The following is an 18,073-nucleotide window of genomic DNA, read 5'->3' as shown; positions in this document are numbered from 1 at the left end:
ATTACATATATTATGACTAAAATACAGCTCTATTGACTAACAGGCATTGGACACCAGTCACACCACTAAGTCGATTATTCAGTAATGAATATGGTCTAAAAATTAAGACGAAAGAATAATACATAATTAGTTTTTCTCTTTTTCTTATGAGATTTATACAAATAATTATGATTTCGATGATAATCTAAGTACTTTATTTTTCATAGCAAGTATCTAAATTTGATAAAAGGGAAAGGTATAGATTAAGGAAACTGGGAACATGTGTCTACAACTGAATGATTTTATACAAAATCACGGAAATGGTTATTATTGTGCCGTACAGAGGAGTGTTCATCCTTTTTCCTTTTCACAAAAATGCAGATGCCGCTTTTTTAATATAGTTCTATGACATATGGCTAAATCATTGAGGGATCTGATGTAATACTTGAAAGTGGTATAATTATACATCCTCTTACATACATGAATGTGATCCCCACGTCTCTAACCTACTTTTCTCAATAAACCACATATTCCCTCATCCTACTTTCAGCCCATTATCTATCTCTAACATAACCTGATAACTTTGTGTAGCCATGTCCTGGAACTCTGACAAACTTCTCTAATAATATAGTTTCTGTATCTGTAAGCAATTTCCTTCCACTTTTATTTTGTCACTTCTTTATCGACTTAAGATGACACCCATTTCTAACTTCTATCTAATCATGGTCCCTAAATTAAAGGATCAGCTAATATTATCAACCACTTTCAAGCAAGTCTACCCATCGGCTTAACTATGATCTGATTTATTCCCCCCTTAGTCATAAACTTATTATTCCATCTACTCCGTACAAAGATAGAGTTTTAACAGTGTTTTCTACATATGAACATGCATAACGTTTCGTTTATTCACTGTAGATTGCCCGGCCCCTCTGGGCAGACACGGGTTCTTGTAATTGTACAGCCGGTAATTATAGTGTGTACGCTTCGTGGATTCATTCATTTTTTTCTCCTATAAATTCTTACCTGAGATGTCGACGATTTATAAACAAAAATATTAGCAATTGCTTACTGATAAAGCTTAATGATAGGGAGAGAGAAATGCTTAAGACCATCCTTTCACAATGTATATAAGATTATGCTTACTGAGAACATGATGTAAATCAGTGTTCTGGAATGAATAAACACACTGTAATGGACTAAGATATATGAATATTATACATAACTTCTATTTTTCAAATTTCTTTTAATAATCTTTTTAAACCAAAGGAAATCCTCCTAAAGAATAAGTCAACACATGCAAAACTCATAGAAAAACTTATCCCTTTGGGAAATCTGGGTTTTTAATCTAAATTTCCTCGTAAAGGCAAGCCTATTTAAAAGAAGTCAATAGAAACACACACACAAACACACACATACACACACAAGGGTAGAGCAGGAGCTAACTTCTGCCCGGGGTGAAATAAAAGAGTACTTTTAACCAGTCCTACATGCCAGGTTTGATGCGTTGATGGTTACCACCACTCGATAGCAATTACGCTCAAATTGTGTTACCCCTTTTTTGCTACGAACATTTAACGCACAACCACTAGCGTTTCAAAATTCTAGTTTTAGGGGGAGCTTGCTTGATAAATTGACCTTTTTTTATTCTTAGCCAATTATTAATATTTTATGATATTTTATATGGAACGAATGTTTTTTGACATGTTGCGTTATTTTCATGTTTTTAATTTTTTTCAAAATATCTCTTTTCCTAAATTGAGGTTAAATCTCATGCGAGAACGACAAATTGATATATATATATATATATATATATATATATATATATATATATATATATATATATATATATATATGTGTATATATATAGAAATATATATATATATATATATATATATATATATATATATATATATATATATATATATATATATATATATATATATATATATATATATATATATATATATATATATATATGTATATATATATATATATATATATATATATATATATATATATATATATATATATATATATATATATATATATATATATATATATATATATATATATATATATATATATATATATATATATATATATATATATATATATATATATATATATACTCTCACGATTATGATTGCCGAACTGAAAGAACTTTAGAATTATCTTATTTTATTATTTTTGTATATAATGTAAGCATTATTATTATTATTATTATTATTATTATTATTATTATTATTATTATTATTATTATTATTATTATTATTATTAGATAAGCTAAAACACTCGTTGGAAAAGCAGGCTGCTATAAGCCCAAGGGCTCAAAGAGGAAAAATAACCCAGTGAGGAGAGTAAATAAAGAAACAGATACGCAATGAACAATTGAAATAAAATACTATATGAAAAATCACAACATTAAAATAGATATCTCATATATAAATTATGAAAAGAGACTTACGTTAGCCTGTTCAACCTAAAAACATTTGCTCTAAGTTTGAACTTTGGAAGTTTTACCGATACAAATACCCGATTAAGGAGATCACTCCATGACTTGGTCACAGCTGGAATAAAACTTCTTGAATACTGTGTAGTATTGAGCGTCATGATAGAGAAAGCATGCCTATTAGAATTAACTGCATACCTAGTGTTACAAACAGGATGGTACTGTTCTGGATGATTTTAATAGAAAGGATGGGTCAGAATTATGAAAAGTGCTATGCAACATGCATAACGAACAAATTGAACGATGGTGCCCGAGATTAATATCTGCATCAGTAATAAGAAATTCAATAAACCTGAAGTTCCTGTCCAACAAATTAAGATGAGAATCAGCAGTTGAATAACGAACAGGAGAACAGTACTCGAAATAAGGTAGAATGAAAGAATTAAAACACTACTTCAGAACAGTTTAATCACCGAAAATCTTACAAGACTTTCTCATTAAGTAATTTTTTTGTGCAATTGAAGAAGAAACAGACCTAATGTGTTTCTCAAAAGTAACTTTGCTGTCGAGAATTACACTAAAAGACCCTTGCACTCCCAAACTGTTTTAGTTTAAAATCAAGGGTCTCACGATTTATATGATCAATAGCAGTACTAAAATCAAGGCCAATCATCCGAACTTCCTGACCACAATGAAGGTTTATTTTTTTTTTTTTACAACATTGGAGACTGTATGTAAGGTAGCACATGCTCCATGGCCTTTAAAAAAAGCCTAGTTGCGAACTAGGGAACAGATAATTACCTTCAGTAAACCTATTTAGACGTTTTACCAAAAGATGTTAAAAAACTTCAGATAATATGGGAGTTATGGAAATTAGGCTGTAATCAGCTGGACTCAAGTTCATGCTATTTTGCAAAAAATAACAGATAACTTTGGAGATAAGAAACTGGCAATCTTTATATGATCAAGAAAAATATAATTTAAGTCTACACCCCCATAAGTGTCGAGGTCCGTCAAGAGAGCTATAATTTCACAAGATCGAAAATCAAACTAGTTAGTTTAGCCTCAGGAAAACAAGAATGAAGAAGATCAAGTTTCTCATTATTCTGCTTAATGTCAAACACATCAGCCAAACTGGTGACCTTTTCCTTTGGACAGTGAGTGACAGAGCTATTTGGTTGAAGCAAAGGAGTAACTGTTACGTCTACACCAAAGACTGCAGAATTCAAGGTAACCCACTACTTATATTTCATTTATGGTAAAATGTTATGCCTATTCAGTTGAAGCATAAAATTTCTGAGCAAAGGTCTAAGCTAAGTGTAGTTTGCCTAAGCCAAATCTGAAATGCTACCTTTCCAAAAATGATAGGTCCCCTGTTACTCCAAATAAGCATGTCTACACTCATCAATTATGTTGACTAGATTCTTGTTGAAAACGACAATATGCTCAACATTAATATATAATTATGACTAATTCAAGCCCAAAATGTCACTCAAAATGCCATTTCAGTCTGCTTGAGATTTTATATAAATCTTACATGCTTATGACACATTCGGGACAGGCTGCATTACTAATGAAATCAAGATGTCCTAACTGGAGAACCAACCTTACTTGTTATAAAGCCAGGGAGTCTGTGTATACAAGGTCTAAGCAGTTACCAGATCTGTAAGAAGATCCACTTATGATTCGTTCACAGGAAAATTCAGAGACAAAGTCTAAAGCTCTTAAGCCATGGCGATCGGTATGAGAAACAGAAATTAACCACTCCCTATGAAGAGCATTGAAATCACCCCAAAAAAAAACAAAAGAGGCTTTTCTATCATCTTCTTGTATCTTAGCCATAATGGTAAGAACACAATAGAAGATAGAATCATCCATATCTGATTCTGGTAGATTGAAAAAAAAATATAGAAGAAGTTGTCATGCTTGCCACAATTTTTATTACCTGAATCTCATGAAATCCACATTTATAACACGACTTTTGAGAATCAGGGCACTCAGTTCTATTATACACCGCCATCCCCCTGGTCCTAAGAATGGCTTCCCGTTTCAAAATTATTACCTTCTTAAAATCAGTTATAAGAAGTCTTCTATTAGAAACCAAAGTTTCTGAGCACAAAAGAATATTATACAGTTTGGACGAAACTGTGAGGTCATGTGATTAATACAACCCATAGACTATAGACAAAAAGTCGGAAAAACTGGTTACCATGGCAGAGCCGATGAACCATGCGAGGCTAAATACCCCCCAGGACAGTAAGGATGGTTTTAAAAAGATGAAGAAACAGATAGGAAAAGACAAGCATCCATGGCCCTTCTATTAAGCCTACCCAACACACAATTTAAACGAAAAAAAAGGGGAATGAAAAAAAAGGAGATACAATCGTTTGCCCGATTGTGCCCTCCAAAAAGAGAATTCTAACCCAAGGCAATGGAAGAGCATGGAGCTACTCATGACTAGAACAATGGTTTGATATTGGAGTGTCCTTCTCCTAGAAGAGCTGCATAGCTAAAGAGTCTCTTCTAGTCTTACCAAGAGGAAAGTAGCCACAGAACTATTATAGTGCAGTAGTTAAGGTCTTGATTGAATAAGAATTGTGTGTTAATCTCAGTGTAGTCAAATATATAAGGACATAGGACAATGTGTAAAGAATTGGCCAGACTTTCCTGTATACGTGTAGGCAAAGGAAAAATAAACTGTATTCAGAGAGAGGGGTCCAATGTTGTACTGTCTGGCCAGTCAAAGGACCCAATGGTTTCTTTATAAAGACTTACATTGAAAGCCTCATCAGACGTCGTTTGATATTTGAAGTGTAAGTAAGGCATGTATCCAATAAAACGAATTAAATATTATGCAATCAAAATTATCATGGGTCTATCCTTTCATTTTAATGATAGTTTGTTGCTCATTTATATCCCTATATCAGTTGATTTATTACATATTTATTCGTTTATTTAGTCATTAATTTATTTTCGTGTTGATATACCTAATCACTTAACAATTGAAAGCCTATGAATTGTGAAAATTACAGATGGGACCCTTTATTGAGCAAAGGCTCAACAAAAACGAGGGGACAAAGGTTAAAGCAGCCAAAGAAAATCATGTTTCTATAAATTCAGACCAAAGCATGTTTCGTCGACTTGTCATGACAGCCAAATCTTGAGATGGTAAGTTAAGAGAGATAATGTTATAGGAATTAGCTTTAGTACCATTCTCAATGCTTGTATGTACAGTACTTTAAGCAAGACGAATAAGTCCGAGTTCCTTACTAAACTAGAGAAACTTGTGATGGGATTGACTATTGCCCGTCTTATAGATGCCAAGGCAGTTATCAAAATTCTGAAAGCAGGTCACGTATCCACGTTTGGCAAACTGTCTTGTAAACTATGTAAGTTCCTAAATGCACCACTTACAGCACTGCAATGCAATATAATTGATATTGTATTTGACAAATACTCAAGTCATTCAATTAAGGCTAACAAAAGGAATAAGCAATGGGCATCTAAAACAATAGAGGTAGAGACCAGAAGCTCAGCCACACCATTGCGATAAAAGAGGTAAAATCTTATAGCAAATACCAAAAAAAGGAGGCGAAAGGGCTGTCCTTGTTTCTTTATGGAAGAAAATACGTGAAGAACGGTTAAAAGATGGCAAAGACCTTGTTACAGGAGGTGCTCTTGCTGACCCAAACTAAGCATTGAAATTATACGTTGTGCCTGTGCACATAGAAGAATTATGTTCCGACATGAAGAGTTAGACATAAGGCAGCTTGAGATCACAGTTATGATTCAGTCTCCAGGAGATTTTGCAGAACTCTATGCATCACATTTCAAAGATCTTGGTGCTAAACAATTGGGGTTTTGCAATGGAGTGAGAGACGAAATGAGGTACATCCATATGCATAAGATTGTTGTTAGGCTTAATGAGCAAGAATGTATTGGTTTACCAGTATTTCATTCTCTAACCGGATGTTATTCCACATGCTCCTTATTGAATGTTGGAAAGAGGAGGCCAAGCAAGTGTTTACAAAACACATATAGTAATAAATACCATTGGCTGAATTGGGAAAGGAGTGGCCTCCTAGTGCTACAGCCTTGAAAACTTGTGAGTATTTTATCTGTCAACTAATCAAATCCAACAACAGCCTAGTATATCACCCGATGAAACATGATCTCAGATTTTCTGCCTTAAAAATGAAGGGCTTTCCCAGCTTCTTATACCTTAATGGAGCATATTAACCCATAAACACAATTATTAAAGAACATATGTCTAGAAGAAAGTATTTTAAAGCTATACAGGATATACCTTTGTCAAACAAGAACGGTTGGTAAATAGAAGTTTAAATTCTTCAGCCAGTTCAGATGAAAAAATGACCTGTCACCACATGCCGCCTTTCAGCTGTCATTTTACCTTTGCAAGAAATAAGCATGCCAATGAGCAGATTGTTCATGCAATAGGAATTATCTTTGGTGTATTGATGGTTGTCAGTATTCTTATTTAGCCAGTATGAAAATCCGTAACTAACACTCAATACATCTGATGATTATAATGAAATTCTATAAAATGTGTATGGTCTCCAGAAAACTCAAAACATTAATAATTAAAGGGATTCTTTATACTATGCCTATTTTTTTTTCACTAATGTATGAGAAAAATCAGTCTTGAACTATTTTATGTTTCCATGATATTAAACTGAACTAGGATAAGCCTTCACAATGAACCTACATGTTTACGTGATTTTTAACTGTTTTGTGATCTTTGAAATAATTTCAGCAGTAAATCTTACAAGTAATCTCAAAGAAGGCTACTGATATAACAAAACCCAAAAGTACATGATAGATATTGAAATTGCAAAATTTTTTAGGGTATATTTCATACTTTTTGCCTTCCAAGACATGTAAATGCATACTCAGCCTAAACATTATGACACTTAGATGGGATAGTAATTTTCAGGGCTGAGAAAGAGAAGGGCAAGAGACTAAAATTACAACATATTATAAAACAATGATTTGTTAAATAAAGAAAAAAATAAACAGTATAAGCATTATAAATGACCTACATATAATACTGAAGATCAATTCATTTCTGATAACTGATAATGTTTGGCAAAATATTAAACAACTCATAAAAAGTAAGAGGATAAGAAATGGACAAAACCCCACCGAGAGCTATTTTAGTAATTGAATGATTACTTTTAAATTAGTTTTGGAATGGTAGTAGGTTGGCAAAGGCACCAGATATTACCGTGAAAATGTTATTGGGTCCTTTGACTGGCTAAAGTACCAAGGATGGGGAACCTGCGGCCTTAAGGCCGCATATGGCCTTCTGGACCATCAAGTGCGGCCTTCTACGGCCTTTGATATATACACAGTATGTGTAGTATATTTCTGTTTTGACACTGTATATTGTGTGTTTGAAATAATTCTGCTGTATATACTCACATACAAATATGTACACAGAGACAATAGGAAACTTGTGTTCAGTGATGTACCTCCCAGAGAATGGAAGCAATTTTTCCTTGAATTCAATGAATCCTAAATTAATACAACTAGCAGTTTTTCCTTGTCAGCTGCAATGGCTGTTGTAGCTGACAAGGAAAAACTGCTAGTTGCAGTGAGTGAGTGATTTAACGTATGATGGACGAGAGAGTTCCTGTTTTGTCGATCTCCTTACTGTGATCTATATTAGTTTTAGATGAGTCAACAGGTTCCAGATTTTTGGCATAAAAATATTTTATTTGTGGTTTCACTGATGAGTTTTGATTGTATGAAAAACAGCTTCCCTTGGGTAACCTTAACGCAAAGACAAGAAGAACAGACATTTTAACAACTTCAATAAGCAATGTCACAAAGGAGGACTAAATTTTACTTCCTTATTATAATAAGTTATGCACTGATGGTGTTCCACCTATGATGGCTAAAAACTAGGGATTTATTGAACATCTTAAGAAGGATATTAATTGATTTCTTTTCAATGAAAACAGTTAAGTATGTTTAAACAGATACATTTTATTACTGGGATGTTGCATTTTCATTAGATATGATTGTTTAAAATGTACCTACTTGCCAATTTAAAATATTTGAAAAGGTTATATTTTTTATATTTATAAGCTATCTTTTCCAAAAGATTAATATAATTTTATTTGTCACTTCAATACAAAGAACCTACTTGCTTAACTAAAGTAATTTGAAAATGACATGCTTTCGATATTATTCATTTACTTACGGTAGTTTGAAAACTACCCAAACTTGAATGAAATATTTTAAAATTTAGTTTTCAATATAATTCATTTACTGATTACTTGTAAAAAAAAGTACTTAATTCAAATATTTGAAATTGTAATGCTTTAAATTTTTATAAACCTGTCACTTTCTTACATTACTAATAAATTACTTGGAGGATAAAATAACCAACAAAATTCTATACGGCCTTGAGGAGCATTGAGGAAATGTAAGATGGCCTTCATCCAAAAAGAGGTTCCCCACCGCTGCTGACAGTGCTACATTGGATCCCTTTCTCTGGTTACAGCTTATTTCATCTTTGCCAACACATACACAGAATAGTCTGGCCTATTCTTTACACATTCTGCTTTTTCTTCATACACTTGACAACCATGAAATTACCAAACAATTCTACTTCTCTCTGGAGGTTAACTACTGTTCTGTAATTGTTCAGTGGCTACTTTCCTCTTGGTAAAGGTAGAGGAGACTCTTTCGGTATGATAAGCAGCTCCTCTAGGAAAAGGACACTCCGAAATCAAACCATTGTTTTTTAGTCGTGGGTAGTGCCACAGCCTCTGTACCATGAATTCCCCTGTCTCGGGTTAGAGATCTCTTGCTTCAGGGTACACACGGAAACACTGTGGAGGATTAATTTTTGTTTTTGTTAAGGGTTTTGTTGGTTAATTGAATGGTGGTATGGTTAATTTCTATTTTGTGTTAAGTGTATGATTACTGATAAGTGTGATTTTTTTTTTTTTTTTTTTAGGAGGGGGGGTTGTTTAGCTTTAAGAAATATAGTTTTAAGGCTATGGCTTGTTTTCATTTTCCTTCTATCCAAGAGTCCAGTTGATAACGTAAGGGGAAAGTTTGTGCAGAAGAGACTATTGTCAGTTATAATGATTAAAGGGTGTGGGGGTTGTTCTTGCAACATTATTTTGGCGCCCAAACAGGGACTGCCGAGGTAGGATTGATAGCTGGACTCTTTGACAAAGGACTGATAGGATACGAATTTATAATTACGACTGAAAAAATAAAATGGAAGAAGAGTTAAGGGTTTTGAAGGAGGAATTACGGTTGATTAGGGAGAGTGAGGAGAAGTTGTCTGTAGAGAAAGAGAAGTTGTCCGTAGAGAAAGAGAAATTGTTGCGTGAGAATGCGAGGTCGAGTTGTGAGAATGAGGAGATGCAAAAGGAACTGAGAGCACTAAAGGGAACTGTAGAGAGAGTGGAAGAGGGTGTTGAGATAAGGATGCGTAAGAATGAGGAACAAATGGAAGCTATGATGGGGCAGGTAATGGGAATGATGAAAATGTTCATGGGTGAAGGTGCAGTCGGAGGAGTGTTCTCAGCTTCGGGTAAATGGTTGATAGTGGAAGAAAAGGCTAAGGTAAGTGATAATGGGGAAGGTAGTGATAGTGAAATTGAAGATAAGGGAACTAGGCATAGTAAGGATGAACAGAAATTTAATAGGAAGAATGAGAAGAAAGGTAAAAGTAATGAGAAGAGGGAAAAGAAGAAAGGTCTGGATGAGAGTGAAGATGATCATGAATGGGTGAAAGTGGTAAGTAAGAAAAATGGTAAGAAGGGAATGGTTAAAGATAGGAATTTGAGCGTTGAGTTGGATTCTTTATATTCAAATGAAGAAGAAGGAAACAAGAAGGAAGGTAGCAGTGATGATAGCAGTGAGAATGAACGTGATGTGTGTAAGACCGTGTTTATGAGAGAGGTACCTCGGTGTGGAAGGTTCAATGAGCATAGTAGTAGGGATGTATACGAGTTTTTCAAGGAGTGTGAGAGGTATTGTCAGGATAAATATGGTGATAATAAGAGAGTTTGGGCTAGGGAGTTAGGGGAATATTTGACAGGGTATTTGTTGATGATGTATGGTGTGATAATGAGTGTAGGGGATGTTGATTATGAAAGTGTGAAAAAGAGAATAATTGAACAAGTAAAACGTATGAAAGGGAGGTTTGGTATAAGCGTAAGAATGATTTTGATGATGCACGGATGAATGTAGGAAAAGCAATATCAATGTATGTATGTAGGTTGGAAACTTTAGCTAGGAAGAAGTATGGGGATGAAGGCATAAATGAGAACAAGGAATTAATGAAGAAGTTTTTGGCGACTGTATCTGAGAATGTGTGTGAATTTATTAATCTGAAATGGAAGGAGAAAATGAGGTGGACGCAAGAGAGATTGACATAGGATGATATTTTAGATATAGTTGAGGATTAGGAGTTAGATAGATGTATGAAAGAAAGTCAATATGTGAGTGTAAGAACTGGAATGGAGGAAAGTGTGCCAGAATTTGTTGGTTTTAGAGATGCTGTTATGAGAGGACTGATGAGAGTAGCTGATAGTGTAGTAGATAGGAGTGTTAGGGCGAGTAATGTGGGAATACATGTATGGACAAATGAAGGGTTTAGGAAAAGGAATCAGGTTTGGAGAGATGATGTGCTAGTGCGCAGCGAGGTAGGTCAGGTAGTTGTGTCCGTGAAGAAAACTGTTATAGGTGTGGAAAAGTAGGGCATAAAAAGAATGAGTGTAGATGGGCGTTAGGAGCATGTTTCGGGTGTGGAGAGACAGGGCATCGAATTAGCGAGTGTAAGAAAGAGAAAGAGGTTAAGTGTTTTCAGTGGGGTATGACTGGGCAATTAGCAAGTGGATGTAGGAGTACTCGTACGAATGTGATTTGCGGCAATAGTGGTAAGGATGGGCATTATGCGAGGATGTGTAGGAATAGGGTGTAAAGTGTACTGAATGTGGTGTAGATGGACATATAGCTAAGGTTTGTAGGAAGATGGAATTAAGTCAGCCAGGATGTTCGGGAAACTAAGTAATCGGAGGGTTCAACTAGGTGAGTCCTCCTTTATGTGTGGAAGGAATAGGATAAAAGTTTGTGAGAATGGGATGAATAACTGGTTGGAAATGAGTAAGTAGGAACCTAGTATAGTTGAGAAGTTAGGGTTAGAAAATAAATAATTAGTGTTAGTTGAATATAGGAAAAAGAAGCGTTTGAAAGTTTTAAGTGAGGAGAAAGTGCAAGGAAAATTTATAGGTATAGGTAGGAATCCGAATATGCATGCCAAGGGTGTAAATGTACAGGTGAGTGTTGAAGATAAATGTGTTAATACAGATGAATCATGGCTGTGTATGAATGATACCTATAGTGTGTGTGGTTTTACCTTATTTAATGCAAAAGAAAGTATGACGGATGCGAGAATGAGAGATAAGAGAATGATTAATATGAATGTATATTTTATTAAAGTAGAAAAAGGTTTAGATGAAATGGATGAATTGTTGACGGAAATAAGTAAGATTTTAGGGCCGGATGATAGTGAGGTAGATGGGATAGTGCATGATATATTAGATGATAGGAGTATAGATGGGAACCGGAATAGGACAATGAATGATAGCGATATGGAAGAAGTGAATAAGAGAGTATATGAAGGCCCAGTTACTCAATGCAGAGGTCCTGTTCCCGACTGCGACTGGGTTATGAAAAAAATTAGGTAAGTGTTGTGTAGGATGTATTTGGCAAAGTAAGGGGGGAGGAATGTGGAGAATTAATTTATGCTTTTTTATTTATTTTTTGTTTGCCAAATCCAGAGAGAGAGAGAGAGAGAGAGAGAGAGAGAGAGAGAGAGAGAGAGAGTGTCAGCGATTGAGAGGTAGTTAGTGTATTGATTGTTCGTTGTGAGAAAGACTGTTGGTATAAATGAGATTGTTTGTTTATGTTTTAGCTAGGTCAGGACAGTGGTGCATGTCTTGGGTAAATGATTATTTTTATTTGACTGCAGCTAGAGGCAGTTGTGTTTGTGAATGCTGGATTATAATTTTTATTCTTATACTAGCATGGAAGTGTTTGATTATTTCTGAACTGTAATTCCTTCTTTGGAGAGATTTTTCTTGACTGTGAAATTGATTGTTGATGACCTGGCTTGTGATAAGGAACTTGATATGACTGCTCAGATTTATTTAATTGTTGATGACCCGGACCGAATGAAGTTTCGATTGCTGTTATTGATGATACTGATGATGATGATGATGATGATGATGATTACGACCCCAATCAGGGAGGCAGTTAAGGCAAATTGGCCACACAGTTTAGTCTGTTAATCACAGAGCTGTAGTAGTGTGCCGAGAAAGACAGTTCGGCTTTCTGTAGACGAGTGTTAATGTCCCATAATATATAAACATACAAATTTTGGTGTGCGGTTAATTTTTAGTTTTGTAAAGGGTTTTGTTGGTTAATTGAATATTGGTATGGTTAATTTCTATTTTGTGTTAAGTGTATGATTTTTTTTTTTTTTGCGGGGGGTTGTTTAGTTTTAAGAAATATAGTTTCAAGGTTATGGTTTGTTTTCATTTTCCTTCTGTCCAAGAGTCCAGTTGATAACGTAAGGGGAAAGTTTGTATTGAGGAGACTATTGTCAGATGGAGTGATTCAAGGGTGTGGGGGTTGTTCTTGCAACATCCCGCCACAACACTATTCTACCTTATTTCTCTTCCCCTTGTTATTTTGAAGTTTTTATAGTTTATATATATGAAAACTTGATTTTAACGTTATTTTTCTTAAACTTCTCTTGTTCATTTCCTCCAAAATAAACAAGAGGTACTGAAGCGGGAGGGTAGGCAGGTAGGCGGGGAGTATAGAACCGAGTATCACAATCTTTTACGCATGATGCCTTTGAACAATAAGCAAAAGGTCAAACTGATTTATGCCCTATCATAGGAGATATTCAACAATGAAATTTCCCCAAACGCCTCCTTAATATGTCTTCAAGTTCAAGATCCTAATCTTACTTGAATTTATGAAGTATGTACATTTTATGGGCATTTGTAGAAAAAATGGATAATAACGGCGAGGTAAGGGGTCGGAGTTGGGCATGACTCCAATCATCCCTTTGTGACTGAAAAATTGAATGAATGAATGATTTGAAGTTCTCTGGCATCCTGACATCAACGGTCATGGAAGCCAATATCGTTTATTATAAATAAAGATTAAAAGAATAATAAATCAAAACCAACCAGAAAAGTAAATATGTTATAGAAGTTGAAAAGCATTAAGAAGACCTGCTTCTGATATAAATTTAAAAATGCCACTAGCATTGTATGACACATCATGTCCAAGGATCTTGGCAAAGCTAAACCTGCCATCTTCACCCCGAGCCTCAAACAGATATCTATTTCTTTCTGTACTATAAGTGGGTCATTCAATCAAAAACTGCTTCACAGTCAAGGGTATCAAACAGTCATCATAATATGGTTGGCGTTGACCAGCCAGCAGAAACTCAGGTGTCATCCGAGTGTGGCTAGTGCGGACGACAGAGAGTAGTCTCACATTTTTCGGGGCATCCCATTATACCTCCAAGGCGATTCAACAATCGCAATTTCTCTCATCTTATTTTCGGTTAAAGTATCCCAATGCTGTTGGCAATTGTTATTAGTAAAATTCTTAATTGCTGGTAAAAAATCATTATACAGAATGGGATATCTTCTTGGTAGCAACTCAGCTGCAGCACTCTTTGCCAGTGATTGATTGATTGATTTGAAGTGCTCTGGCATCCTGACATCGAAGGTCATTGACGCTGATATCATTTATTATAGATTAAGATTGAAAGAATATTCAATTAAAAACAGAAAAGCAAATATATTATATAAACTAAATAGCATGAATCTGCCTCTTCATTTCCAGACACACCTACGTGTGCCGGAACCCACCACAATCAAACTGTTATACCTTTCAGGCCAATAATTAAAAGCCTCTCTAAAATTTGTAAAACTATAAGGTTACTAGAATTAAAACCTTCTAAAGCTTGATGGACACTTCTTGAATCACTATAAATGGTAAAACTGCCATCCTCTTTCAATGCCATTTTCTCAATAGCGGTTAGTATGCCTTATATATTGGCAGTAAATATGGAAACATTTTTCATAAGGCTTTTCATAGCTTCTATTTCAGTCATGTCTTTTTTTTTTTTTTAACACCAATAGCATATTTACGAAAAGATATCTCTGATTGTTTCCACGGAGGTGTTGATAATATCTTAAATGGAAGCACCTTACTTCTAATTATATCAAGACTGTTTAATAATTGTTTCACCCAAAAGCCTTAAGGTTGAGGAGATTTTGGGTACAACTCAAAGTATGTAGAGTGCCTTACAAGGCTTGCCATCTGAAAGGCTAAAGAATTAGAGAGTCTTTGCAACCTAAACCAATACCGAATAATAGAAGACATTCAGTAATGGTCTCTAAAGGTAACTCTCCAGCATCAACAAGAAGACTTGGGATAGGAGAAATTCTAAACGCTCCTGTAGACAATCTAATACCAGCATGATGTATTGAATCTAATATCTTTAATCGGCTTGGGGTGGCTGAGGAGTAATTTTGTACCCATAACTACTTTTTGAAAAAAATTAACGCCTTGTATAATCTCAAAAGAGTTTTACTGTCTGACCCCCGATGATGTATGGGAAAATACTTTTAAAAGATTCAGAGCCTCAAAACATTTAGCTTCTAACGCCTTTATGTGAGGAACCCATGTAAGCCTACAATCGAAAATCCATCCTAAAAATTTAGCTTCACCTACACATGGGATCCGTTGAGCTTTCATGTATATATCTGGGTCTGGATGTACTCCTCGGATACGACAGAGATGGACAAAGTAGTTTTGCTTGTTGAAAACTTAAACCCATTCATATCAGCCCACTGAAAAATTTTCTTAACTGCAAGTGGCAGTTTTCTCTCAATCACTGCCATTCTAGCTCCATCAAATGATATGGAGAGATCATGCACAAATAGTGTTGAGAGAATATCTTGGGGGAATGACTGAGGATATCTCATTAATTGCTAGTGCAAATAGGGTTACACTCAGGCTACTACTCTGGAAAACTCCTTCTTCATGGCATTTACTCTCTGATAGAGTTTCCCCCACTCTCACTCGAAAAACTATGTGAAAGAAATGATTGAATAAACAGTGGTAGTTCTCCTCTTAATCCCAATTCATGAATGGTTTTAAGTATACTATATCTCCAAGCAGTATCATATGACTTTTCAAGGTAAAAAAAAAGACTGTTATATGGTGCTGTTTGGAAGCAAAGGCTTCACAAATAGAGGACACATCAGTTGTTGAGTGCATTTTTTCTAAATCCACACTGGATAGGTGATAGAATACTTATCTTTCCCAGGTACCACATAAGTCTTGCATTGTCCATCTTCTCCCTGATCTTACATAAACAAGATTTTAAGGCAATTGGTCGATAGTTTGCTGCTAAAAACTTATCCATACCTGGTTTAAAAAGGCTAAAATAATGGCTAGTTCCCTAACACTTGGATAACTGTGATCCTGCCATATTCTATTAATAATACTCAAAGTAAATGACTTTGTATTAACAGGTACATGTTTAATCATTACATATAGAATTCCACCGGGTCCAGGGGCCGTATCATTACAAGTGGGAAGGGCCGAATCAAATTTTCTTTCAGTAAAAGGAGAATTTTATGATTCTTCCCTTCCTGGCGCGAAATCGAAAACTTTCTTTTTTTCAATGTTCCTATACTGGTGACCAGGGGCTGCTATATATTTGCATGATACATTTGAGAAATGATCAGCCAGGGCATTGCTAACCTCAGTTACTCCAGTCACTTATTGACCATTCACTTTCAACACTGGTGGTGGGTTGGGGGTGAATTTGCCTGCTATAATTTTCACTTTTCTCCATACAGAAGATGGTGGTATTGTAAGGTTAAAGGAGGATACAAAAGACACCCATGACTGGCGCCTAACTTCTTTCATGGCACGACGGAACTCTGCTCTACATTTCTTATATATAATTGAATTCTCATTAGTACGGAATCTGCGCAATCATGTTGGAGATCTTCTTGTGACTCTGTGCAGGGCAGTTAGTTCTAAAGACCACCAGGGGACTAGTCCTCGTCTGAATAACCCTGTTGTTTTGGGAATTGAATTGACTCCTGCTGTATAGAGAGTTCCATTCAGTAAGTCTATGGCATCATCAATATTTTCATACTGTTCTGCATCCCCCTCAATTTCGTTTAGCTCATGAAATTTATCCTAGTCCGCCTTGTCAAGATTTCATCGTGGCGATCTCTATAAAGGTGGACTAATGCTGGTGTTTTTAATGCTTGGTGCATGATCACTAGCATAGCAATCATCTAATGTCCTCCAATCAAAATCGAGAAGGCAATTAGAGATTACGATTGATAGGTCAATACATGACATGGAGCCTGTCTGGACATGAAAGTGTGTGGGCTCTCCTGTGTTGAGGAGTCCCACATACTCATTTTCCACAGTTGATGATATGATATTTCCCCTCGTGTTTGCTAAAACATCACACCACAAAGTATGTCTACCATTCAAATCTCCAATTAATGAAAAGGTTGAAGGAGTTGTTGAATCACCTCTACTAAGTTATCATACAAAATGTTACCATTTGGAGGCAAGCACAGAGAAGAAATTGTATATTTCCTCCCTATATCAATCTGTACAGCCACTGCCTGCAGAGGTATAAGAATAGACAAAGATATTTGGGGAACATCTCGATGAACGTATATGAGACTTCCGCCACAGCTCCCTACTTGGTGATCATATGGTGTCCTATAACTAATATATTCGCGAGGACATGGAGTTTGCTCTACTGTAAACATATAATTATTTGGGAATGCTCATGAATAGGGAGCTTAAGTTTTTCATATTTGGCCATTAAATCTTGGCAACTCCACTGCAAAATGGAGGAAAAAACTATGGTTTATATTTTGGTAGACCACTTGGATGGAGTCTTCCCATTAGCAGTTTTTGTAGATTGGGTTTTGCATTTGTGATTTTCTTTTTGTCTTTTTGATCTAATTGTTGAGGGGGATGGTAGTCCTCAACTTAAATTTCCGATTTATTTAAATTGACTTCCAGTTGATCAGAAACATCAACAGACAAAACATCATATTTATTTGATGTCATAATTTTTATATTTCTCATGGAAGGGAGCGAAAGAGATGGAGACTCTCTCTTTTTCGATTAATAGGTGGTGAGCTACTAGGCATTTACACCTTCCCTAATACAGGTGCACCTGGTAACTTGGTTTCATGTGGAATCTCCATCAAATCAGGAAATGACATAGCCTGAGAGAGGTTAGTACTATTGTTGGTAATGGGGGACGAAGGCTGTACAGAAATAGGCAATGATCTAGTTTTAATATACTGTGGCAGAGCCTCAAAAGGCAATATGTTTACCTCCTCATGCAGTACTTTATTATTAGAGGTTGTATTTCTTTTCTTAGAATTACTGGCAGTGCTAAGTGGGTTTGATGTCTCTTGTGGTAAATTTCCCATTGAATTTAATGCCTTTGCATAGCTAGTTGATTTATTAAACAGTCTTTTTGCATGTCCCACACTTATGTGTTCTAGA

Source organism: Palaemon carinicauda, chromosome 26, assembly GCF_036898095.1.
Source record: "Palaemon carinicauda isolate YSFRI2023 chromosome 26, ASM3689809v2, whole genome shotgun sequence".
NCBI lineage: Eukaryota > Metazoa > Arthropoda > Malacostraca > Decapoda > Palaemonidae > Palaemon > Palaemon carinicauda.
Note: the sequence above shows the minus strand (reverse complement) of the source record.